Source organism: Euprymna scolopes, chromosome 21, assembly GCF_053919585.1.
Source record: "Euprymna scolopes isolate OS-2025 chromosome 21, ASM5391958v1, whole genome shotgun sequence".
NCBI classification, from domain to species: domain Eukaryota; kingdom Metazoa; phylum Mollusca; class Cephalopoda; order Sepiida; family Sepiolidae; genus Euprymna; species Euprymna scolopes.
In genome coordinates this window covers 47316847-47343007 of record NC_136502.1, presented here as the reverse complement: position 1 = coordinate 47343007, position 26161 = coordinate 47316847, and the positions used below count along the sequence as shown (strand labels likewise).

Sequence of the window (26161 nt, the reverse complement as noted above, 5' to 3'; positions counted from 1 at the left end):
TAAAAATGATAGATAAACAGAAGATTAATAAAAGAGCATTACTTAGTTAATTTTTTAAATCGCAGCTCTAGTAAGAGCAGTTAAAATGTAACTTTTTTGGTTCTTGTTCAGAATTCTAATTAAAAATAACAAAATGCAGAAAAATCTTTGTGATAGACATACCCTTCAGAGTACGAAAATGCCATATTCCAAAATTCACCCTAATTGATGAAGTAGTAGTATTTTTAATATAGAAAACCATTTGGTAATGCAGAAGAATAGGCGACTCGAAATCGGCAGCAAGTAGTGTCAAATAAAAAAAAAATTCGCATTAGACTTAATTTTTTTTATAATACTATAAACAAATTCAAAACAAGGAGACAATAACATTTTATTCAGTGTTTTGAATTTTTTTTTAGTATTATAAAATATATTAATTCATGAAATCTTAATTGATTTCTTTCTTTTTTTAGAAAAATAAAATAATTTTTTTATCTGACATTGTTTGCTGAGGACTTCGAGTGGCTTATTCTTCTGGATCAACAATCACTTTTTTTTACGATTTTTAGCGATTAATAGTATATTGTAGCCATTACAAGACGAAATTTTAAAAGCTTAGTAGTTCGAATTGAGTTGTCTCCCATTATTAAATATGGCGAATGTCTAACTTCGTCATAAAATTTGATTTTCTTAATTTAAACAAACAAAAAATTTTTTTAAAACAATTCTTTTTTTTTTTTTCAAACAAACAAAAAATAACTATTTGATCAATTTAGGTGATTTTGGGAATATGACATTTTCGTTCCATGATAGGTATCTGGACCATAAAGATTTGTCTGTATTTATCTGACTCATGAACTGGAACCGTTTATTTTTATTCTGCAAACATAACTCAACCCCAAAACTGAGGAATATTTTAGCATGTATTTTGTGTAATTAAAATATATAGGAAAAAAAAGCCTTATAGAAACAAACGTTGATTAATTAAGCTTTTGTATAATAATATGCAGCATATTTAAATAAATATTATTTTTCTTGAAATTAAATTTTTTTTGTTAACTACCAATATTAGTAGTTTTTGTTTGTTTAAAGCTTCCCTCTCCTCTTAGATGGGATTTTAAAATATTTGTTTCGTATGAAATTATTAAAGATCAGTTGTTAGATTAACTCCCTTTCTTTAGAAACACGGCCGACATTTTAAACGTTTCTACGAAAAATGAAAATACCTTCACAAAATACACGGTCTAATAACGCAATTCGATAAAACTGTGAGTATTCAAGCTTTTTTAAAAAATTATTTTTTGATATTTTTTATCTACACTTTTTTGTCTAATTTTATTTTAAAGAATTAAAGAGGAAGATATTGCTCTTTTTTTTTTTTTGTAAGGAAGGGAGGATTATTTTTTATAAAATCGTTGGTATTAAAAATGTTTTCTTTCTTTTTCAGTATTTCTTTACTTATTAAAAAAAAATGGCCATTCAGATTTTTCATCATTAAATAGATTTCGTTTTTTCTTTTTTAATTAAAAAATATTCTAAAATTGTGCACTTCGATATTTGCAAGACAAAAGAAGAAAACGGAGGAAAAAAAAAAAAAACAACAAAAAGTTGAAACTTTTTGTTTTTGGTTTTAAGTAAAAACACAAATTTGCCGAAACGATACATTTCGATTTTTTAACATTGAAATAAAAATTTAAATTATATATATATATATATATATATATATAGATAGATGTACATATCTTTTTAATTAAATATGAGAGTCCATTATATCTTAATAAGTTAATCACTTTTGTTTTATTTATTTTCTAGAGCAGTCAGTGGCGTGTTTTAACGCCGAAGTAATCCTTCAATTAGCACATCGTTGCCCATAAACTTTAGTTCTAACCAGAACTATAATATATAATATTTATTCTTAAACTTTTAATCCGTTTAAAAGTCGAATCTATGATAATTTTTTGTTTTTTGTTTTGATGCGTTCAATATTTTCTATTTATTTAAACAAAGGAAATGCCTTTTGAACTGACAGTTTAAAAGCTTCAAAAATCACTTTCAAAAGTCAAAACATTAGTTACTTAACTACTTATATAAAAATGGATAATTTCCTGGGAAATAATCTCTACAGAATTTGAAGCAGTTGTTTTGAAAATCGAAAGTCGATTCGGGTTTCTGTAAAAACCCTTCCTTATTTACAGATAGGAAGTTCGGATTTGTTATTATTGCTTATTTTAGTAATTTAAAATTTTTTTTTTATCTTTTGCCCTGTGTCATCAACGGAAAAATACTGTTGTGATTCTATTTTTTTTTTTTTTTTTTAGTTCGATTACGCGTTAACACTCTAGAAATACAAAATAAGTTTTAAAGTGGGAGTTCTTCCTTCACTTTAATATAAAGACATAAGGGCAAAGTCACCCGCGGAATAACTTGCAAGAAAACAAAATTGTGTAGCCATTAAAAATGTTTTTTTTTTTGCTTTTTTCGGATCCGAACGACCCCCCCCCCCCATGTATTCGTATCCAATCAATAATAATTTAATCCACTGAAAAAATTGCAAAAAAAAAAAAAAAACCCCAAAAAACGAAAGCCGCTCTTAACATGTGGAGGTTGGATAAAGCCGTTCTTAGGAGAGAGTGCTCGTTCAGATCCGCCCCCCCCCTTTTTTTCTTTTCTTTTGATAAATTTTACCCAGCAAACACCCCAATCTCCCCATGTTAAGAACGGCTTTCGGAATAAACACCCCCAACCTCGAAAACCGTTTTTAACATAGGGGTGTTATTCCGAAAGCCGTTCTTAACGTAGGGTGGTGGGTGGTTGTGGTTTATGCTAACTGGGGCACTGGGGCAGGTCGTCAAAAAACATTTTTTTTTCAAATATTATTACATGATGAATCTTTTCGAGTTAAATACGCATTTTTTTTAGTGAGAAATACGCATTTTAAATAGGTGTAATTAGTTTTTGAGTATGTCTTATTGATGTAAAAATCGAAACGCCTATCCGAAAATGAACCGGAAAAAGAAAGGAACACTTGTTTCATTTTCCGTTTCAGATCACGGCGTTTCGCTTTTTACATCAACAAGAGGTAAGTCCGAAAACGTGTTACTGTACCTAATTTATAGATATTTAAAGTGTGTATTTCTCAGTAAAAAATGTGTATTTCTCTTTAGATTTTAACTTGAACAGACTTGTATAATAATATTAAAAAAAACAAAACATTTTTAATGGCTAAACATAATTTTCTCTCGCCCGCGATTTAATAACTTTGCCGATATAGCATAAACTGATTACTTTGCAAAAATGCGCTATTGATCACCAGGTAGATCCAACGCTAGACATATATTTACCCCCCTCCCCCCCCACACACACATGTAACACGATGTAACTGTAATTTAATGTGATATTATAACTTTTATACCATTTATAAAAAAAAGAAACTTCGGTAAATTTTTACGACATGGCCCAGCAGCGTATTATAAACACCCCAACAACCTCCCCATGTTAAGAACGGCTTTCGGAATAAACACCTCCCAACCTCGAAAGCCGTTCTTAACATGGGAAGGTTGGGGAGTGTTTATTTCGAAAGTCGTTCTTAATTAACATTGAGTGGTTGTTGGGATGTTTGTACTACTACAGTACACTGGGGCAGTGGGGCGGGGCAGTGGGGCAATATTTTTTTTAATATTATTATTTGAAGTTTCGGTATTTTTACGACATGCCCCATGCCCCACATGTGGCATGTCGTAAAAATACCGAAACTTCAAATAATAATATTAAAAAAAAAAAATGTTTTACAGCGTACGAAAATAATGAAAATACGAGACAAAAATCGTGTTTATATTATCGACACCTTAAAACAACGTTCCTATGTAGTGATCATTTTGAAGCCATAAACACATCATGTTGAAAAAAAAACTAGTAAAAATCAACTAATGGTCAGATTTTCATGAAATTTTCGATACGTATTGAAATTGAAATTAACTTATATTTAAAAGCAGTTTTCATTAAATATGTGAGAGGAAATATTATTTTTTAAGTGTTCTCCCCCCCCCCATATTTCATGTTACGAAAATTAAACAAAATAAATTTAGGTCCATAAAAATTACAACATTTTATGTACATATGTATATATTAAAAGTGTGTGTACCGTAATGTCTTTCTTAACTACCACAGAGAAAAGTTGGTAGAGACCCCAGAGGTCAATTTTTTAAAACTTTGACCCCAATTTTGACCCCTTAAAATTTATTGTTTTGGGCTCAAATCAAATTAAAATGTTTGACTCATGTCCAAGTAACCTACATCTAAAATTTCAAGTGTTTAGACCCAAAATTGGCGGAGGAATTTTGTAGAGCCTGCAAAGATCAACTCTTTCAACTTTGACCTCTGGCAGCGAAATTTTCACACAAAAACTGATTAAAAAGCTTGCTGCATGTCTGAATACTCATTTGTGTAAAATTTAAAATGTTTAGATCCAAAATTGGCTTAATAGTTTGCTCGAGATCGCAAAGATCAAATCTTTTGAACTATGACCCTTTAGCTACCAACTTTTTGACCAAAAACTCATTAAAAAGCTTGCCCTATGCCTGAATACACTTTATGTAAAATTTCAAATGTTTAGACCAAAAATTGGCTGAGTAATTTGGTAGAGGTCAATTTTTTAAAAAACTTTAACCCGAATTATGACCCCTTAATATTTATTGTTTTGGGCTCAAATGAAATTATAAAGTTAGATCCATGTCCAAGTAACCTATATCCAAAATTTTAAGTGTTTATACCCAAAATTGGTGGAGGAGGAGTTTGGTAGAGCTCTCAAAGGTAAAATCGTTGAACTTTGACCCCTTAACAGCCAAATTTCTGGTCGAAAATGTATCACAAAGATTTTCCCAAATCTCAGTACCCTATATATCAAATTTCGAGTCTGTAGACTTAAAATTGACAGAGTTATTGCGTAAGGAAATGTACACACACAGACTGACGCACAGATACACAGACACATTCACTTTTATAGATATATAGATAGATATATATGCATATATATAAAAACCCATTATTTATTTCACTTACCTTGAAGTTGTAATTAAATAAAAAAAAAATAAAAATTGGACATAAATGAATAATTTATGTTTCAAAATAAGATTGTTTTTTTTCTTCTCCATAATATATACTATAAATTAGTTAAATTACAACAAAAAAAAACAGAATTCTAAAAAAATAATTAATTTTTAAAAGATTGAAATAGAATCAAATTCCAATATTCTGCGATATGAAGTTTTAAACATAGATTTTTGAGTAAGGTCTTAGAATTAAAAAAAAAAATGTTTTCATATAATATAAAAAATGACTATTGGCAATTATAAAATAGCAAATTCAACTACAACTTGAAATTATTCTAATTGTTAAAAGATGTTCATTTCTAGGGGGTCAACTTGATTTTAACGCCTATTTTAAAAAAAATGTACGGAGGCCTCTAATTAATAAAATTAACATAAACCATAGCAAAAAAAACGTTGCTTCTGTGATTCAATTAAAGCAACTAGTGGCTTCCATAAAAAGTATGCATAATTACACGTAGGCACAAAATGATGACGTGGCTGATAGTGTGTAAAATGTTAGTGATTTTATACAAAAAATTGAACATCCTTACTGATCACCATTTAGTCTTTTGACAAAACGAGTAATCATTAAAATGCCATTAAAACAAAGAAAATGATTAGTGTTGGTCTGAGCCCTCTTTTATTTTGTAATATTGGTGCATATAATGAACAGAATTTCTGTAAATTTCTGCTTGGGTTCAACCCGCACCCAACATAAATTGCTAGAATGGTGCCACGTGCTGATCAAATCTTAAAAACGCTAGAAAGCCGATCATATTACAAAATGCTAGAAAATAACATTTATCAGATACTAATAATCTATTAAATAAATCTCAAACGTTTGTGTTTGTTCATATGTCTGGTTGGTTGTTTTTGTTTTACGGCATGTCGACCTTTTTCAGGTTATTTAATGCCGAATCTAGTTATTTTGAGGAACGATTTTTAATGGAGTATATTTTTTTAAGTCGGATTCTATTTAACCCATAGTTGGGACCCTAACAGGTACTACCACTCCAGGTCAGAGTGGACCTGGGAGCAATGGCAATTAAAGGGTGGCTCCACACTCCCCAAGGCCCGCAAGGTGGGGCCTCACCACCGGATATAGTTTTAGGTCATATCCAGGACCGGTTCATATGTCTGCTAAAACCTTTGTCACCTGTATCGTACAGGTACGAACGTGGTATCGTTAGAAACAGTGATCTCTTGGACAAAAAATATGAAGAAATTGCAAAAAAATTGTCGATTATTTCATGTAGAAATGTTGTTTTGTTTGAAGGGGAGGGGGGATCAGATGAAAACTTTGCTTTCAATGTGATTTGTAAACCGCGCTTATGCGAACTGTCATTATGTTCTTCCGTTTTAAAAAGCTAAATTTGCAATGTTATAACATGTGTCCTCCTGGGCCCATCAGTAAAACGTTCGCTTACAAACTTATGCGAGTTCACACCTAACACACGTCCTTTTTTTTTTTTTTTTTTTTACAAAATTTTGCTTTCTGTTTCACTTCTGACTGATGCCACCCAAGTCCCATTTTTTTTTTTTTTTTTTTTTTTTTTTTTTTAACGATCGTCCCCACCTCCCACTCTGCTGGGTAGTAATAACTGGGAAAACAAGAAATGAAATATGATAGCAATCTACTGTAAACTTTATGAATAAATATTGTTTTATTTTTTAGGTACTTGTGCATCTGTGTTGCCGCACTGAAATAATGTTAACTGTTATTATTTAGAAAGCCATTCTTAACATGGTGAGGGGAGGGTGTTTTGTAACTATTCTGTACTTTCACCTTACAATTTAACAAACAAAAACTTCATAAAAATGGAATTTAGCTTGAAAATACTATTAAAAAATAATGCAGTAACAAAGATGCATAAGCACCATTTTTTTTTTATAAATTAGTAAAAACTAATTTTTTTTTGTATAAATTAGTAAAAACTATTTTTTTTGTATAAATTAGTAAAAACTATTTTTTTTGTATAAATTAGTAAAAACTATTTTTTTTATTTTATAAATTAGTAAAAACTATTTTTTTTATTTTATAAATTAGTAAAAACTATTTTTTTTATTTTATAAATTAGTAAAAACTATTTTTTTTTTTTTGCGTGATTAAAAACTAAACTACTATTGCACCTTAGACACCTATTATTTTTATGGTGGAAGGGTAGGGATTTGTTTTTAGGTTAGAGTTAAAGACTTTCTCCAACGTCTGCAATATTTTATCTAGGCTGGTTAAATTCATTATTGTGTGATCCATTGTTATGACTGGTTAAAATTAAAAAAACTTAATTTTTTTCTTCCAATTTATCAAAAGTCTTCTGATTTATCGTTCATGTTGATGAGTTCCCAAGAGTGAGCAGGTAATTTATGTAGAGTCGTGGAACACTGATCCACATCAAATCCACTGGCGGAGACGATTTCTTCTTCGATTGGATAGGAAAACTTTCTAAATACAATTGGTAAAGGGTGGTACAAATCTGGAAGTTTGAAGTTACTGGGTTTCTGTGCTTGGCAGATGGAATAGAACTCCTACCATGTTAATTTCATACAGAGATTGTTGTTCTGTATAAGAAAATATATGTAATAATGTGTGTGGTATGATGATGCAACATGTGTTCTGGTATTATCATGCAATAACTTCTAATCGTATGCTGACCATCAGTTTAACTCTGCAATAAGCTTAAACCAGGCTTAGGGTCAAACAATCCCAACTTGCCTCCTCCCTTGAGGCTTGCATTCACGAACATCCGTGGGCTTAGAACTAATCTAGCTGATGTTGAAGCATTTCTCCTAACAAATATCCCGGATTTTCTTAGCACTAAGTGAGACTAACCTACACTCCTCCATCCCCTCTAACTACTTTAACATGCCTGGATATCTCCCACTCTGCCGTAAGGACTCTGACAGACATATGCACGGACTTGGAGTTTACGTTCGTAATACTCTTCCCTTGACTAGAGAAACAAATCTAGAATCAGACGATCAAACCTTTATGTGCTTTAGACTTAACATACAACACAACATTAGCTACTTTTATTTTCTCTACTGCTCTTCCTCGACCCAGGATTGCACCATAATAAACAAAGTCTCTGACAGCATAGGCACAGCACTCTCCCTCGACACTAGCGCACAAGTACATGTATTTGGTGACTTTAATGTCCACCACAAAAACTGGCTTGGATTCTCTACTTACACAGATGCAGCGGGTAGCATAACACATAGCTTGTCTATATCTCACTCCCTATCACAAATGGTTACGTTCCCAACCAGCAAGAACAACACGCATCACTTCTAGATCTGTTTTTGACCACAGTTCCTGATGATTGTATAATGAATGCCGACAGCCCACTTGGGGACGCTGATCATGCAGTGATAATGGTTGAAATCGCCCTAAACTCTAGAGCCAAAACTGAAGAGCCAGTGCTTAAAACAACCAGATATTATAAAAAGGCTGACTGGGAAGCCATCAGAGATCTTATCAGAGATGCCCCATGGGAAAATATTTTTTCTCTTCCTGCTGAACAGTGTGCAAATGAGACCACTGAATGGTTCAAAACTGTAATTGACGCACCTGTCCCCATGCGGAAATCTTATAGCAAGCCCCACTCTCCTCATTGGTTTACTTCGACTTGCGCAACTGCCATTGCTCAAAGGCAGCATACATACCGCAGATTTAATCGACATAAGTCCAGTTCAAACAGACAGAAGTATATAGAAGCTAGAAGTAACGTTAAGAAAGAAATAGCGACAGCTAAAAGAGAATTTACTGAAACCACTAAAAAACGCATCAAAGCACAAAAATTAGGAACTCTTGACTTCTGGAAAATCTACAACAGTGTAGTAAATAATGGGCAATCAACAATTCCTCCACTATCCAACAATCACGAGGTTGTTTGCTCAGCAACCAAGAAGGCTAACATGCTTGCCAGTCGGTTTGCCTCAAACTCCACACTGGACCCTCTCAACCACCCCCTATCTGACTTTCCTATGTGGACAGACGCCACGCTAAACGATCTGAAAATCACCCCTGCTCAGGTGCATGCTATCATAAAAAAACCTTGACACTGCAAAAGCATGTGAGTCTAATCTCATCCCAGCTGTGCTCTTAAAAAGTGGTCAGCTGAAGTAGCTCCAGTTCTCTCCAAACTTTACAACAAATGCATTAATGAATCTTGCTTTCCAGGCTGTTGGAAAACTGCTTCTGTGGTACCAGTATTCAAGAATTCTGGCGAAAGAATGGACCCATTAAATTATCGCACCATTAGCCTCCTCCCAGTTTTTGCCAAAATATTTGAGACCTTAATTAACCATGTTCTAGTTCATCACCTTACAGATGCTAAACTTCTGACTGACCAACAATATGGATTTAGACAAGCCCGTTCCACAGCAGACATCCTAACTTTAATCTCTGAACGTATATACCAGTCACTGGACAAAGCCGGGGAGGGCAGAGCGGTAGCTCTAGTTATATATAAGGCTTTTGACAGGGTATGGCATGAGGGTCTCCTCAGGAAAATTAGATCATACGGTATCACTGGTAGAATACTAAACATAATTAAATCCTTTTTAGATAAGAGAAAAACCCAGGTTGTCCTCGATGGTCGTACATCTAAACAGTGTGATATAAATGCGGGAGTGCCCTAAGGGTCTATCCTTGGACTTCTGCTGTTCCTAATATTCATAAATGACCTCCCCGACAAAATTGCCTCTGAGATGGGTATATATGCTGATGACACCACACTTTATAACAGGCACGACAGGAAAACAAATGAACACATATCTAAAGAAATGGCAGAAACACTAGAGGATGACCTCCAATCTGTAGTGGAATGGGGACAAAAATGGATGGTCACGTTCAATGCCGCCAAGACTAAACTAGTTTCCTTCAATAATTACAAGAAACCTTCTCTACCACCAATAGCAATGGCCAACGACTCTATCTGAGAGTACATCTTTCAAACTCCTTGGCCTAACGTTCACAGGAAACATGAGTTGGAAAAATTACATTGAAAGCATTGCCAGAGCCGCTGCAAAGAAGGTAGGCTCTCTCTATCGTGCTAGAAAATTACTAACACCCGAAAGTATCCTGTACCTCTATAAGGTCACCATTCACCCATGTATATCATATTTGGGCTGGTGCATCTTGCTCCTAGACAAGGTTCAAAAGAGTCGCCAATCTGATAGGCCCTTAACTGTCATCTAAGCTTCAGCCTCTGTCTCATGGATGAAATGTTGCATCCCTCTGCCTGTTCTACAAGTATTTTAATGGAGAATGCTCTGACGAACTGCAAGCACTTGTGCCCCCATGATGTAAACACCCTTGACAAACCCGACAGGCAGCTAAATATCACCCCTACACAGTAGAGATCCCTAGATGTAAAAGATATTTCTACTCCAGTAGTTTCTTCCCCAGAACTGCTAGACTTTGGAATTCCATTCCAGGTCCCTGCTTCCCCAACTGTACTGACGTGCAGAAGTTCAAGTGTAACGTGAACAGACATCTTGCTGCCCAAATCCCCACATAGTACCCCAGTAGATGTTACCCCTGATAGGAGCCCCCTACACCAAAGTGGCAATGTGCCTTGTTTGGGGTGAAAATGTAATAAAAAAAAAAAAATTTACTCCCTAATCTGTTATTCTTAATTTAGTTTACTGCGTTGCAAAACTCTGAGAAAAAGCAAAAAATATATACATTTCAAATACATGTGCAGACTTCGATGAGGATGAGAGACGATTACTAGCAGATGCATACAATGCATCCTACAAACATTTTGGGATGCAGGTCAATACAGAAAAAAACAAAATAATAGTCTAACACCTACCTGGCCTCTTGCTACCTAATACCAACACTATCATAAATAGATAATCACTAGAGGAAGTTGACCAGTTTCCTTACCTAGAAAGCACCATAACATCTACTCTCACATGTACGAAAGATGTGGAAAACAGGATTAGGGCAGCCCACTCTGCCTTTGGTCACCTCAACTGCTGCGTGTTTAACAACCATGCACTGAAATTGGCCACTAAAATCATGGTCTTCAAGGCAGTAGAACTCTCCACTCTTCTTTATGCTTGTGAAACATGAACATTGGACAGAAGTGATACAAAAAACCTGGAATGATTCCAGCAACACAAGCTGAGCCAAATTTTGCATATCACCAGGGAGACCCACACCCACTAACTTGGAAGTACTGGGCAGGACTAAAATGACTAGGGTTGAGGCAACCATCATTCACCATCGTCTCCGTTGGGCAGGCCACATCAGTAGAATGGATCCTTCCAGGCTGCTGAAAAAAAATACTTTATGGTGAGCTCGTCAATGGGACTTGACCACAAGGAGCATCTAAACGGCGCTATAAAGACCAGTTAAAGCGCACCCTGGCAATGACTAACATCGACCCTTCCTTATGGGAACAGGCTGCCATGAACCGTACAAAATGAAGGAGCCTGGCACGCAAAGGTGCCATGGACTTTGAGGAGAAAAGAAGACAATATGAAAAGGCTAGGAGAAGGAAAGAGCGAGAAGAACCGGCTAATCCCCCGCTTACACTCCCTTGCAAATACTGCCTGCGACTCTTCTACCACCGGTTGGGCCTTGCAAGTCATGTAAAGTATGGACATCCTAGAAGATAGGGGGCAGATGATGGACCCAATACTCGGACACGAGTGGGCGGCGATGATGACAGACTTCAATTAACATTACATGCAATAACAACAACGTAAACTTTTCCCAGTCCTTAACCGAAAAAACAAAAACAAAATAGTTTTATCCAAAGCTGGGGATACAAAAGTTTCACATTCGAAGTATGTCGTGAGAAACACAGTTCAATTATACTACCCCCCCCCCCCAACAAAATCAAAAGTACATTAATGATAAAACACACATACAACAAAAAAAAAACTGACTGAAAAAAAAAACTGTCCAAAACCGAGAAAACATTAGCAAGACCTGTCCTTTGTTTCTTCTCTCCAAAAACCAGTAGGTTCAATAAACACAAAGGCAAAAAAACTTTTCAGAATATAATTTCTGCTTAAACAAAACACACAAAAGAGCATTTTGTTGAACAATTTTGTAACACTTTGACAAAACAGAAGCACTTGTCAACTTTATTATGAAATTTGCGTGCAATATTGACAGTTTAAACAAAAACAATTTCCGGCGATATTTGTAACAATGTATCAACTTATTTTATGTACAGTTTCTCTTTTTCATATCATTCACTTTCTTTCTTTTTTTTTTTTTTTTTAAATTCTCCTTTTTCTTTGCGTGTGTATCAAGAATCCATTTTTCTTTTCTTTTTTTCTTAATTATTATAGTTTGCAATACAGACCTCGCTTTTTTTTCTTCATTTTTAGAGATACTGTTTTTTTTTTTTTTTGTTTTTTTTACATAGGCATCACCCCTTATCAAGGCCAAGAGGCCACTCGAGGATAAGGGTTAAAGAGTGTGCAGTAGAAATTGGACAATATAGTAACCATTAGTAATGGAGATTCGGTAAATTTGTTAACTTATATGGAACGGCTCATCAAAAACTTGTTTACGTTAGACTTGAAGACAACCATATTGTAGTCAGCTGGAAAGTAGAAAAACGGAAGATAATTCCATAGGCGTGCAGTTCTAAGAAAGAAGCTTTGCTCATGGAATCTACGTTTAGGTTTAGGCACAGATAAGGAGTGGGGAAAATTAGTGATAGTGTTTTTTTCCCACTTTATATTTGTGCATTTTATTTTCTTGCTTTCTTTTTGTTGTGTGTGTGTGTATCCAAATAACTGAGCACCAAATAATAATCTGTTATATAGCCGAGGGGCGTGTATATAATGCATACATAAGAAGAAATTTCATCTCGGGGGTATATAAATTTGTGATGTGTATATTGTGTCATCTAGTCTATATAATGTTTGCTTGTGTCACACATATTCAAATACATTTCGCATAACATGGATAACATAATGGTCAATAATTCAGGACAGCGTATACTTTTACTCTCGAACAGGTCTACAAACATGACAATTCCATCAACGTGAGCCCTAATGGCCGTTTGGTAACAGGCTACTAACCTGAGTTTGTGGGTTCCCTTGTTCTCGACGGACACTGAAAAAAAAGTATTTCCTGTGAAGCAGACAACTTATGTTTGTTTCCTCGTTTATTTCCATCTTCACATTTATGTGTTTTCCTCGGGGTTCACTTTTTTGGCAACCTGCTGTTACCCGGGAAACCCATTAATCAACATGAATCTACAATAATAATGAAATATCATTAATCGTTGTGTCCTACATTATGAGTCAAGAATTAGGGGATCAGTTTTTTTTATGAAAGTTTATATAGTACTGTGAACCCCTACTCTAAAATCTAAAATTCTATTTTTCCAGCTATTTTGAAGGTATTGATGTGTAAATAATCAAATACTAAAAAATAGTTGACCACCCAACTTGTGTTGGCACAAAGAATAACATTTTTACTCCATTCTTTTTATATATATACTAGCAGGCTGCCCGGTGTTGCCTAGTTGTAAAATATGCATAAATATTATATTTTAATTCATGCAGATTATATATTTATTATTATAGAGTCAATTCTCTTGCGTCTATTATTCAATATATAATAATTATTTCAAGTTATAAAACATATGACTAGGATACATCGCTAAAATCAAAACTGGAATGTTTGGCACCCCAGCCCTAGTCGTTATTTATCTCTTCAGCATCATTACTATTTGAGCTACCAACGTATAGATACAAAAGATTAAAAATTAAGCGAATTTGAGCTATGGATGTTAAATTTTGTGCATGCGTAACAGCAGGAGTAATGTTTTATTAATCTTACCCTGCCACGGTCAACTGTTTTGTTTTTAATTTTGACCACTTAGCAAAAATTTTTGCTGGCTAAATCGAAAGGTTGCTAAAAATATCCTATATATCAAATTTCAACTGTAGACCAAATATTCGGAGAGGAGTTTGGTAGAGATTTTTCGCATACACAAAAAAAATCGATAAGGTCACTTATATATACAGTGTATCACAAAAGTGAGTACACCTCTCACATTTTTTCAAATATTTAAGTATATCTCTTCATGGGACAAAACTGAAAAAAATGATTTTTTGACACAATGAAAAGTAGTCTGCCTACAGCATATATAACAGAGTTAATTTATTTTCCCTTCAAAATAACTCAAAATATAGCCATTAAAAGCTAAATCCCTGGCAACAAAAGTGAGTACATCCCTTACAGTAAGTTGTCAATATTAACATACAACATGTCAACTCTCAATATTTTGTGTGGCCATCATCATTATCCAAAACTGCCTTTACTCTCCTGGGCATGGAGTTTACCAGAGCTTCACATGTAACCACTGGAATGCTTTTCCACTCTTCAATTACGACTTGCGGAGCTGGCAGATATTTGAGACTTTACGCACCTCCACCTTCGACTTGAGATGTTCTATTGGGTTCAAGTCTTGACAGATGCTTGGCCAATCCATCACCTTTACCTTCAGCCTCCTCAGTAAAGAAGTGGTTGTCTTGGATGTATGTTTTGAGTCATTGTTATGCTTGAACACTGCTCTGCGACCCAGTTTTTGGAGGGAGAGGATCATGCTCTGCTGCAGTATTTGACAGTACACGTTGGAGTTCATGTTTCCCTCAATGAAAGGTAACTCTCCAATAGCTGCAGCACTCATACAGCCCCAGACCATGACATTCCCACCACCATGCTTGACTGTAGGCATGACACACTTATCTTTGTATTCCTCACCTGTTCGCCACCACATATGCTTTTAAGGCTCAGACTATAAGACATGGTTTGAGTAATCTATGGGCTTTGTTGACATGTCTTCAGCAAACTATTTGTGGGCTTTCTTGTGTATTGCTTTCAGAAGAGGCTTCCTCCAGGGATGACAGCCATGCCACCAATTTGAGGATTATTCAAACTTTCCGTTCTCGTTTTTTGCAAAACTTAGTTTTTGCTAATTTTCTTTGAAAATTATTTTCATTAATAATAATAATAATAATATTCTACCTTATCGTTTTTCATAATTTTTGGATATGTTCATTGAGTAAATATTATTAGTTTTACTTGAAATTCAATCTTTCCATTTTTGAATTTCGCTATTATACCAAAGAACCGATGCCAATAATTTATGATGAAATTCTGCATACAGATGAAAGTAGATTTAAAAAATAAAAACAAAGCTACTAGATTATGTAAATTTTGGTGAACAGTATTTTTTCAATCACAAGTAAGTACTTCATAAAGGTTTCTGATTGTTTTCTTTTGACACCCATATTTTACCTAGGTGTACCATTCAAAAAGCACAGAAAAGTGGTCACTACAATCGTTCATCGCAAATTTGGTGTTTGTCTAAAACTCCCCCATATTAAAAAAAGAAATAATCTATGATTACGTGCCCATAATGGAAGAAAAAGATTGTATTGCAAAAATCGTTTATTTATTTTTTTTTACTCACGTTCACCCCTAACAAGGCATATCACCACTTGGACGTAAGGGGCTACTATTTAGGACCATGCCTAGGAAAAGAAAATTATTTTTAAACGATTTTAAGCAATTAATGGGAACGCATGGACATTATATGGCTGATCTGTTTGAATTATTGTTAAGTTATCTCCCTTTGTTTCCTCAAGATGGTGACGCAAGACGTTCCCTCCTCATTTACTCATAAAATTTGATTTTCTTAGTTTAAAATAAAACTACTTGATTCATTTCTGTGATTTTTGGAATATTACATTTTCGTTCTGTTACAGCTATGCACATCATAAGTTTTAAAAAATTTAGATTTTTTAATATAGGGGGAATTCTGGACAAGAACTGAAAATTGGAAAGTCTTTAAATTGCTTATTCTAAAATAATCTCTGACTGGATTTAAAGTGATAAAATCTAGTATATTGTTCATGTCTACGCCTATTTTCTGTTATTTACTTGTTTAATATATAATAATCTTAAGGGTGTAAGTCATTGTATGTGTTTAACCTGCACCGACATAAAATCACGGTCACTATTTGGACATAGATGTACTACACAAACTGCATTTTCAATGTGTAGGCAATTATTTTGACTCTATTTTGCTAGGAAATTGTCATATGAAGGGAGATAACTTATAACTAGTGGTGGGACGATTAATCGGAATTGGAATCGTTAATCGTAAGAATCGTGTATTTTGGGGGGGGGAGGTATCGGAATCGCATCGTTAAAAAATATCTTAGATTTACGATTCTTTCATTGTGATTCTCTTATATTTTTAAGTTGAACCGTTTGTTTGAAGTGAGATTAATGCTGTCAAAAATTTATGATAAAAACGTCGTAGAACTTTTCATAACATATTTAATATGATGTACAAGAATTTTATTAACTACTTCTTTAAAGGTAATCTTTATTTATCTTAATGAGTTTCGAAATTTCTTTGAATTTTTTCTTTCTTTAATTCTTTGAATTAAAAAAATTTTTTTTTTTTTTTTTCAACTTTTAGCTTAACTTGCTTTTATATTTCACCATTTCGTTTTTTAGTAAACCGACCTTGTGTCTAACTCTGTTCTCGTGGGGAGGCAAGTAAATAGGAAATAATATGGCGGCTGAAAAACGCTTTTCGACCACCATAAAAGCATTACAATAGATTTAAACCTGAAGAATTTCCACCATGCATACTTGTTGTTCTAAGTTAACTAGCCACTACTTGTGTTTCAAACTTTAAAAAAAAAAGAAAAAAAAGCGCTTTAAAATAGTGAAAACACTAAAGCTTTTTTCGTTTTGGAAATGGGGTTTCAGGCGCCCCTATTATCCCAAAGAACTAGCTATGTAAACACTTTGCAATATTTTTCAATAATTATTTAAAAAAAAATTCTTTACAATCAATTTTTGGAACTCTTGACTCTTTTGTTTCCCAATTTTTCACCTGCTAAAATTTTAATAACGTGATTACGGTGTAGCGTCAATAAAATAAACCATTTAGTCAAGTGCCGTTTGTTATGGATTTAGCTGAATACGATATTAAAAATCACTTTATTGGTACTTATGCACTTATGTTACCAGCCTGGCGTGTGTTTTGTAACTATTCCGTACTTCACCTAACAAATTCATAAACAAAAAAGATATCATAAAACTTGAATTTTTATATATATATATATATATATATATATATATATATATATATATATATATATATATATAATGATTTTATTATATATATTTTTGACTTAGCGAAATAAAGGACCGTTGAATAAATTCATGATTTAAATTTGTAATTATAAAAAAAAATCATTTTATTTTCAGTTGCGTGCAATTATGTTACTGAACTAGCGGATGTATTGTAACTATTCTGTACTTTCGCCTATCAATTTAATGAACAATAAGATATTGTAAAACTTGAAAATACTATTTAAAAAATGGCACAATAACATAAGTGCATAAGCACCACTTTATTTTACATATTTCTCTTCCAAAGGACCGTTTGAATAAATTGATTTAAATTTAAAGTGTTGTGTAATTATTTCTAAAAAATAAGTAAAAAATAATGAGCCATGTAGGTAGAAAAGAAACTTTTATTAGTCATGGTAACATTTTTTTATTGTATTTTTTTTATTGTATTTTTTTTTGACACTTTTATTCGTTTGTTGACTTCTTTGCAATATATCAATTCAATTCAAATAAGACAAACCAAAAGGAACAAGAAGTGAGTTAAATTTTTTCAACAGAAAACATTTTAAATTCGAATGAACTCAATTCAAAGAAAGAACCAGCATTAAAATTATTTCCAAACAAACAATTTATCAACAGAAACAAACAACAAAAAGGAACACGTATTTAGTTAATTTACATTATAAAATTATGCAATTTGCAATGAAATGTTGAAGGTGTCGGTCTGTATGCGACCGTACTGTTGTTGCCACATGCGCTTATGTTACCGTGCTCTTTCTTAAAATAGTATTTTCAAGTTAAATTCAAGTTTTACAATATCTTTTTTGTTTATTAAATTGTTAGGTGAAAGTACAGAATAGTTACAATACACCCGGTAGTTCGGTAACATAAGTGCACGCAACTGAAAATAAATAAAATGTTTTTTTTATAATTACAAATTTAAATCATGAATTTAGTCAAACGGTCCTTTGTTTCGCTAAATCACCCCCCACTCCAAAAAATATACATAATGAAATCATTATATATATATATATATATATATATATATATATATATATATATATATATAATAAATTCAAGTTTTACAATATCTTTTTTGTTTATGAATTTGTTAGGTGAAAGTACAGAATAGTTGCAAGACACCCGCCAGTCTGGTAACATAAGTGCATAAGTACCAATAAAGTGATTTTTAATATTGTATTCAGCTAAATCCATAACAAACGGCACTTGACTAAATGGTTTATTTTATTCACGCTACACCGTAATCACGTGATTAAAATTTTAGCAGACGAAAAATTGGGAGACGAGAGTCAAGAGATCCCAATTTTTATTTAAAATTAAGAAATTATTTTCTAAAATATTTTGTTTACATTTTGTTATTAAGTGAAATTAAGAAATTAATTTAAAAAATATTGTTTAAATCCAAGGGTTACTTTTCAGTAGCTTCACCAGTTGTTAACCTAAATTTTCTGAATGTCAGAACGAGGCTCGTCTGCAGGACCTACTTATCTAAGCTTCACCGATTTTATGTTTTTTTTTTGGGGGGGGGGGATTTTTTTTTTTTTTTTTTTGCCAGAGTTTATGGAATTATTAACAGGAAATTGGTGAAAGTCAAAATGGAATCCGTGCTATTTTTAAATATTATTTTCAAGTTTAATTAAAAGTTTTACGATACCTGTTTTTATTAAATTGTTAGGTGGAAGTACAGAATAGGTACACAACACCCTCCCGTCCCATGTTAAGAATGGCTTTCTAAATAATGTCATTATTTTAGGACGGCTGAATAAGTGCATGAGTACCTTTTTATTTTCTTGAATAAAATAAAAATTACTCGACGAAAACACTACTGCCCTTATCATGTAACAAAAACAGTAGTTTTGAACATGTTTTGAAAAATTGAAATTTTTATTTTTAAATAAAAAATAATTATTTTTTATTTAAAAATAAAAATTCCAATTGTTCAAAACATGTTTTTTCCCAAAGCTTATTGGGATTTTTTTTTAATTACCATATTTTTCATGAACATGCTCTAAAAATGTTTCAAAATTATCTAATATGTTTTTCACCTTTCATGTTATAAGCCTCTCTATACATGGCCTCATCGACATGAGACCATTTCAGCTCTCCTACTGATCCTGATATGTATTTCAGTTTTCTTTTAATACGAGACCAGTAGGCTTCAATATTGTTGGTGAAAACACCAGTAAGCGGATCCACAAAATTTTGTAAATGGTTTACAGTCCTGTGAACATAATTAAACTTGAAATATTTAAAAATAGCGTGTATTCCATTTTGACTTTCACTAATTTTCCTGTTAATAATTATATAAACTCCGGCAAAAAGGAAAATAGCCATAAAAAAAATACAGATAAAATCATAATAACAAAAATCATGCACAAATTTCAAGCCAAAATAAATAATAAAAAAACATGTAAAAATTCTTTCCTTGTAAAAATAATAACTTCTCCCTCAGTTAAACAACGTACAACATCGGAGCCACTGCGTATTTCACTACAGGGGTAGCATTCGTGTACCTCCACCCTTTTTCTTTATATTTTTTAATATATAAAATAACTCCTGAAATTGATTGTTATTAATTTCATGGTGCATGTTTAATTCATGGTTAAAATATTTGTTTTGACTTTTATCTTCAATGAAAGAAATTTTACAAAAAAAAAATCAAATCGTTTTCGAAATTCCTTTAATTGTATTTTCAATTTTTCACTATACCAAATTTTTTCGCTACACAAAAACTTTCGATTATATAATGGTATATTTCAAAACAGCAATTCCACATGAATCTGAATCGTACTTGGTATCGGAATCGTTAATCAACATTTTCCTGGAATCGTAATCGGAAAAAATTTAGGAATTGTCCCAACACTACTTCTAACATAAAAATAAATGTTCTTCAACATTTTTTTTAGGTGATTATGTGTAGTTTTATAACCTTGCCACTCGAATATAGGATTAATGGTAAAAAAAAATAAAATGGTTGCCTGCTTGTCAAAAGTTAGAATAGCCCAGAAATGGAGATCATTTTATGTTACATTTATATAGAACTGATTCCCCCATTCTAAATTAAAATTTTTTTTTTTTTAACTAAATTATTCATAGTGTTCACACATAATCGCCTAATAAAAAAATAAAAAGTAGAATCTCTTTTTTTTGGGAGGTGTGCGTGTGTGTGTGTTCTACTAATTTACTTTTTTTTTTTTTGTTCATGACTTAATATGCATAGAGGAGCATTTTAAGTTGACATCTGCCTGCCAAGTTTCTATTTTGACTCCTTAAGATATTTTTACTGACTAAAAGCCAAATTGAATACCTTAAGTTACAAGCTGTAGACCAAAAATTAATAAAGTAGTTTAGAGACCGTTCCACACACAAGGTCCCATATCGTTCATCTCCTGCCAACAACAAGACATGTATATTGCTCATCTCCTTCTTTTAGCGAGCTATTCCTTCAGTCCCGAGCGATTGAAAGGAAGAAGATTTTAGATTTTTTAGCGCTCGTGAAAGTTTTGTTGGGTTGCATTTTATGATAACGTAATTTCTACTATGTAATTGTCACCTGATGGTTAAGATCACTCAAATGATATGACGTGTCCATAGAGAGAGTTTGTTGCTGTAAAGTGACAGGACTTTCATGAGCATCAGATTCTGTATTCCATGGAATATGGTATGGGGTGAAATATAGAGAAATAGGAGAACGTGATTCAGTTGGCAACAGTGCGTATCGTTTTTTAATGTGATGTCTGTTCCAAAGTATAACTCTCTCCAATAAAACAACTTGATATTGTCTGTACAGAAGAACCTCGATAATAGTACCAGAGCTAGTCCACCTCCCGTCAGCACCCTGAACGACGACATTTGCACCAACTGGAAGTGGCCAAAGCTCCTGATTGCTGTCATCTCACACCATTAGATGATGCTGGTTATTGAATGCTTTTTCATGCTGCTCAGCACTGATAATTATATCTGCATGCAACTGGTAATACTCAGTGTGTAGGGATGCTATCTCTCAATTGACGGTAGAGGAGAATCTGGGCTGGACTAAGTTGAATACTCTGCAATGGTGTGTTTCTGTGGAGAAGGATTATGCGTGCTGTTTTGTCATTATTAACACTTCCGGTTGGAGACGGGTTATCATGAGCGGTCTTTACCGCCACCTTTGCGCTGCCGTTTGACTAGTTGTAGGCAACTAAAGACAACCTGTGTCTCACACCCCATTGAGTTAGAAAATCTTGGAATTCCTTGGCAACAACTGAAATCCCCCGTCGCTACTGATTTCCTCAACGACTGTATGCAATGAAAAAAAATCATGAAAAGTTCTCCAGGTGCATACTGGTTAGCTCATTTGAACGAAAGGCAAAAATGCAAATCCAGCAATTGAAATGATTAACAATAGCTACATAGTGGTGGCCGTTTAGTCAGCACACACTTGTTGAAATGGGTACAGTGGTGCTGGAGTGAAAATTGGTCCCTCAGAATGTTGCGAAGGGACATTTTCAGTGCAATCACGACAGGATTTGTAATTACAGATATTGGCATCAAGTCCTGGCCAATAAATAGACTGATTTGCTCTAAATTTCATACCAGTGACCCCTTGATATGCCAAATGAAGAATTTTCTAGAACCAGTTTCCATAATGGAAGAGGGATCACAACACGTTTATCGAGCAAAACAATACCCTCAAATACAGAGAGTCTTTTACGCACTTCCCAGAAATTATGAAATGGCGGTTCAATATCATTATGCTTCTCTGGAAACCCGAGTGGCACAGCTTTCAACAAGGCTTCATATTAAGGATCGGATTATGCAGCATCAGCAACGTGGTCCAAAGTTACATTGCCTGACCGGTTAAGAGCACAAACACTACTGGTTTGGAAGACATATCATGTTCTGAATACCCAAGTGTTTCGGGAAAGTCACACTGAAATGCAAGAATGGAAGAAATATTTGTCGGATAGTGTGACAGGGCATCTGGAGTCCTGGTCCGCTTCACTGGACAATGAACAATGGTAAACTTCCAGGGAAACTTTTGTTCTTTGAATTTGTATATCCTGGGATGTGTGATACTACCTAGCTCATGGTTGTTAAAAATGCCAAAAAGGTGCTTATGATCGGTTGCAATGACCAAATCTGAGCAACTAAGAGAAAAGAGACAATGACCAATGACTCACTCTCGGATGGTGCATACTTCTTTTCTACATTTATTGTAAACCTGGATCTGGCCAAAATGATTTCCACCTATCTTGCAACAAAGTGACGAATTAGTGGAACAGTATTTTTGAAGCAGCAATCTCCTCTCTACTCCAATCAGGCTGGATGCATGTCTTCCTGTCAAGGTCAAATGATCGAACACCATCTTTTTACTAAATCAATGAGAACTTTGAGATATCAGCTGGGCCAGATATGGCAAGGAATGGAGCCTCATTGTTAAATGCACTTGATGCAAACTGTTCTTTCAGATACTGTTGCAACTTTGGTATATTCTCAGAAGTAGCAGGGAATGGTAGACACAAAGCTCTCTCAGGAAGATTGCATTGAACTGGGCGAACAGCGTTGATCTGTGTTTGTTCCACAAAAGGCATTGGATGAGGATAACAAGTGGATAGAATGTTCACATCAACACAACCCTGTTTACTAAAGTATAGCCTGTCCACTCTTTGGGCACGGATTCAATTGAGAGTCTGCAACACTCATAAGGCGAAGGTTTTGAGGATGACTCAAACAAATGTTCGCTCTATCCACTATTGGGGAAAATACTCAATGTCACTAGTTTATAGGGTGCAATGGAAAGGTGCACTTCTGCCTCAGTTTCTTGGATAATGTCACAAGTGATGAAAACGTCCGATGTGATGTAACACACATGAACAATACGTGCATTACCTTCCAATGCTGAACACGACCAGCTGAACAATTTGGCTTCTTGCAGACGGACGAATAGTGATATAACATGTTGCAGTTTGAACAAGTTTGCTCCCAAGCAGGACAATGTGAATATCTGCCTGGCTTGCCAAAAATACTGTGCGAATTTCCACCACAACCATGACATAATTTTGGCCACTGTAAACGGTGCTGGAGATCGTTCTGATTAGGACGCTGATGTAAAAAGCGTTGGGTAGAATTCTGAGAATGGCTCTGATTTGGGCGTTGCCATTGATGAGTATTACACTTCTCTGGTGCATATTGAATAGATTGAATTGTGGAAGATGTTTGTAGCTGTGATTGGTCATGGAGTGCAGTTTCAAAGGCTTCTGCATGCTGAATAACGTCCTGCAAGGTCTTGAGCAGAGCAGCCTTTGCTAATGTGTCTGTTTGCAACAATTCATTTATAAGTTCTCGAATAAACTCGTCTTTCAGCTTCATGTCAGATAGGTCATACTGGCAGGACGGACAAGCAAACTCACAATCAGTGGCAAGGAATCTGAACCGAACTATGTACTCTTTAATACTTTCTCCTGTATGCTGAGTAAGGTTACCAAAACTAATTTGGTGCACTGCAGGATTGATCTTGTCTGTGACAATGGTTTCGACACATCTATTTGGAAAAAATCAGCATATGAACTTATCTGAACTGCTCCCTCACAGGCACTGTATAAGGGATTGGCAAATTGGGACACCGGAATACCAGTAATGTTCTTGAACACATTCCAGCCCACTAAGAATTTACAAAACTGGGTGCGTTATACTTGCACTAACACATGGGAATTTGACAGACGCCGGTGGAGGTTTGAATGGGGATTTGAACGGGTGCCAAAGAACTGTGGGGTGTTACTGACTGAGAAAACACCTTTGCGTGAGCCAGAATTGCAAGTTTATCACTAAGTATTTCAATGTTCAATGAACTCAAGTGATCAGCTGTCAATGTCTGGATAATTTTTTCTGTGATGCGATGAGCAACGAAAATAGATGCATATTCTTCGGTAACATCGTCCGGAATGCCTACATCCAACAAAAAGATAGTCCAAGACTGGATATCACGCAGATTTGATCCTGCTCGCAGCACCATGAGAAAGTGAGGAGGAACAACCAGATTGATGGGAGAACATAAAAAGCTGCTCAGCAGTAAGTGCTGAAACATACAAATGACATTAAAGGGAATGTTCACATATCGTTCACTAACGATACATGCATATCAGAACTTTACAAATTAATCGAATTAAATGTATATTTGTGCATGCATAGAGGAGCATTTTAAGTTGACTTCTGCCTGCCAAGTTTCAATTTTGACTCCTTAACAGATATTTTTACCGACTAAAAGCCAAATTTGAATACTTTAAGTGCAAGCCTGTAGACCAAAAATTGACAGAGTAGTTTAGTAGAGACCGTTCCTTACACAAGGTCACACATTATATATATATATATATATATATATATATATATATAGAGAGAGAGAGATAATAACAGACACGAATGATTTGCCTCCTTCACACATAATTTGTAGCAAAGTTTTTTGGACTGTTGAAACAATGGTACACAGATGATTTGGAACTTTAAACAAATTTACCTTTAGTTGACCTTTGACAAGTAAATATTTTCGTTTATTAGCCAAACTCATGTAATGTTATATCACTCTAATTTTATGAATCAAAGAATCCCAGGTGAAGTTTTGTTTTATTTTTTTTTTATTTTCCAAGATGATACAAACGAAATTTATGAGGAAATGCAGAAATTTCAAGAACAATTACATTCGGTGATATTGTTACCTGGCAAATATCACTTAGAATAATTCAGTTACCAGACAAATGCAACTTTCAAGATCTCATCAGTTTCAATATTAGTTACTAAACTTGAAACAACCTCATAAAAACATTACATTCACTTCAATTGTTATCTGACAAACTTTGAAAGGTGCCATTTAGAAATATCCAGTAAACTTACTGACAAAAAGTGTAGTTTTTTTTTTTTTTTTTTTTTTTTTTTTTGCAATCATATTTATGTTTATGGACGTTTCCATACTTTCAAAAAATACCATCTTAATATGCTTGTCATTTAAGTACCTATTTACAATACCTCCCCACGGGACAGAGTTAGACACCAGGGTCGTTTTTTAACGTGGAGAAAAGGTACAAAAATAAAAATTGTCTCAGTCGTGAAGGATTTCTCCTCCACTGAAAGAGAACGAGAAATGAAAGTTCCGCATCTGAAGAACAGATACTACACTTTGATCTTGACCAAGAGTGAGTGCTTACTGCTTAGGTTGCTTGGAGACCTGGGTAGATGTATCTGTTGAGAATCCATCTGACAGGTGCAGGACCAGGAACTGGATCGGTACCTGTTGGACCGAGTTATGCTGCCTGGGTAGTACCTACGAGGTTTGCTCTTCCAGGCCTTGCCATCCAGCTTTTGGGTGGAGCAAGTTTATAGCTTATTGCCTGAGACACCCCTACTGAGGCCAGATGACAGGGCTGGCCAGGTAATTTTTGCTAGGCCAGAGTGCTCTGACTTGACATTCCTCAATTTCTGACTTTGTGTCACATCTTGCTGCGAGTAAATATTTGTTTAAAAAAAAACTTGACCGTTTTTCAAACTGATACCACGTGATTGTAATTACTTCCATTTCTGTTTGAAGTTGTTTGATTAGCTAATGCAGAATGCTTATCTGCTTATAAAAAACATATGCTTTTTTTGTTAAAGAATTAGTTTTTTTTGTTGAATTTAATAAAGAAAACTAAAAAGAAAGAAAAGTCTGAAATTTCATTTTTGTAATATAAAAAATTCTTTGAAATACAATATCTTTTTTTTTTTTTTTTAATTAATAACAAAATGTTATAGTTTGTTTGCAAAAAAACAAACAAACCGGGATTAATCAATCGCTTTAAAAAGTCATATTTAAAAATATGTATATAAAACAGTTAACTTCTATTTTTGTGTCTTAAATAAATATTGCAAAGTGTTGCATCTGTTCTGATACTACACTTTATTTTTTCTGTCCTCGCTTAGT

At 34.0% G+C, this 26161-nt stretch overlaps 1 protein-coding gene across 1 annotated transcript in view; it reads left to right on the top strand.

Moving 5' to 3' along the window:
- The first annotated feature begins 1092 nt into the window (after positions 1-1092).
- The window catches only part of LOC145242224 (uncharacterized), a 72149-nt gene continuing 47080 nt past the window's right edge, over positions 1093-26161 (top strand). The window contains exon 1 of the mRNA XM_080105222.1: positions 1093-1247. The gene's annotated coding sequence lies outside the window, so the exon portion shown is untranslated. The remainder of the gene's footprint in view (positions 1248-26161) is intronic.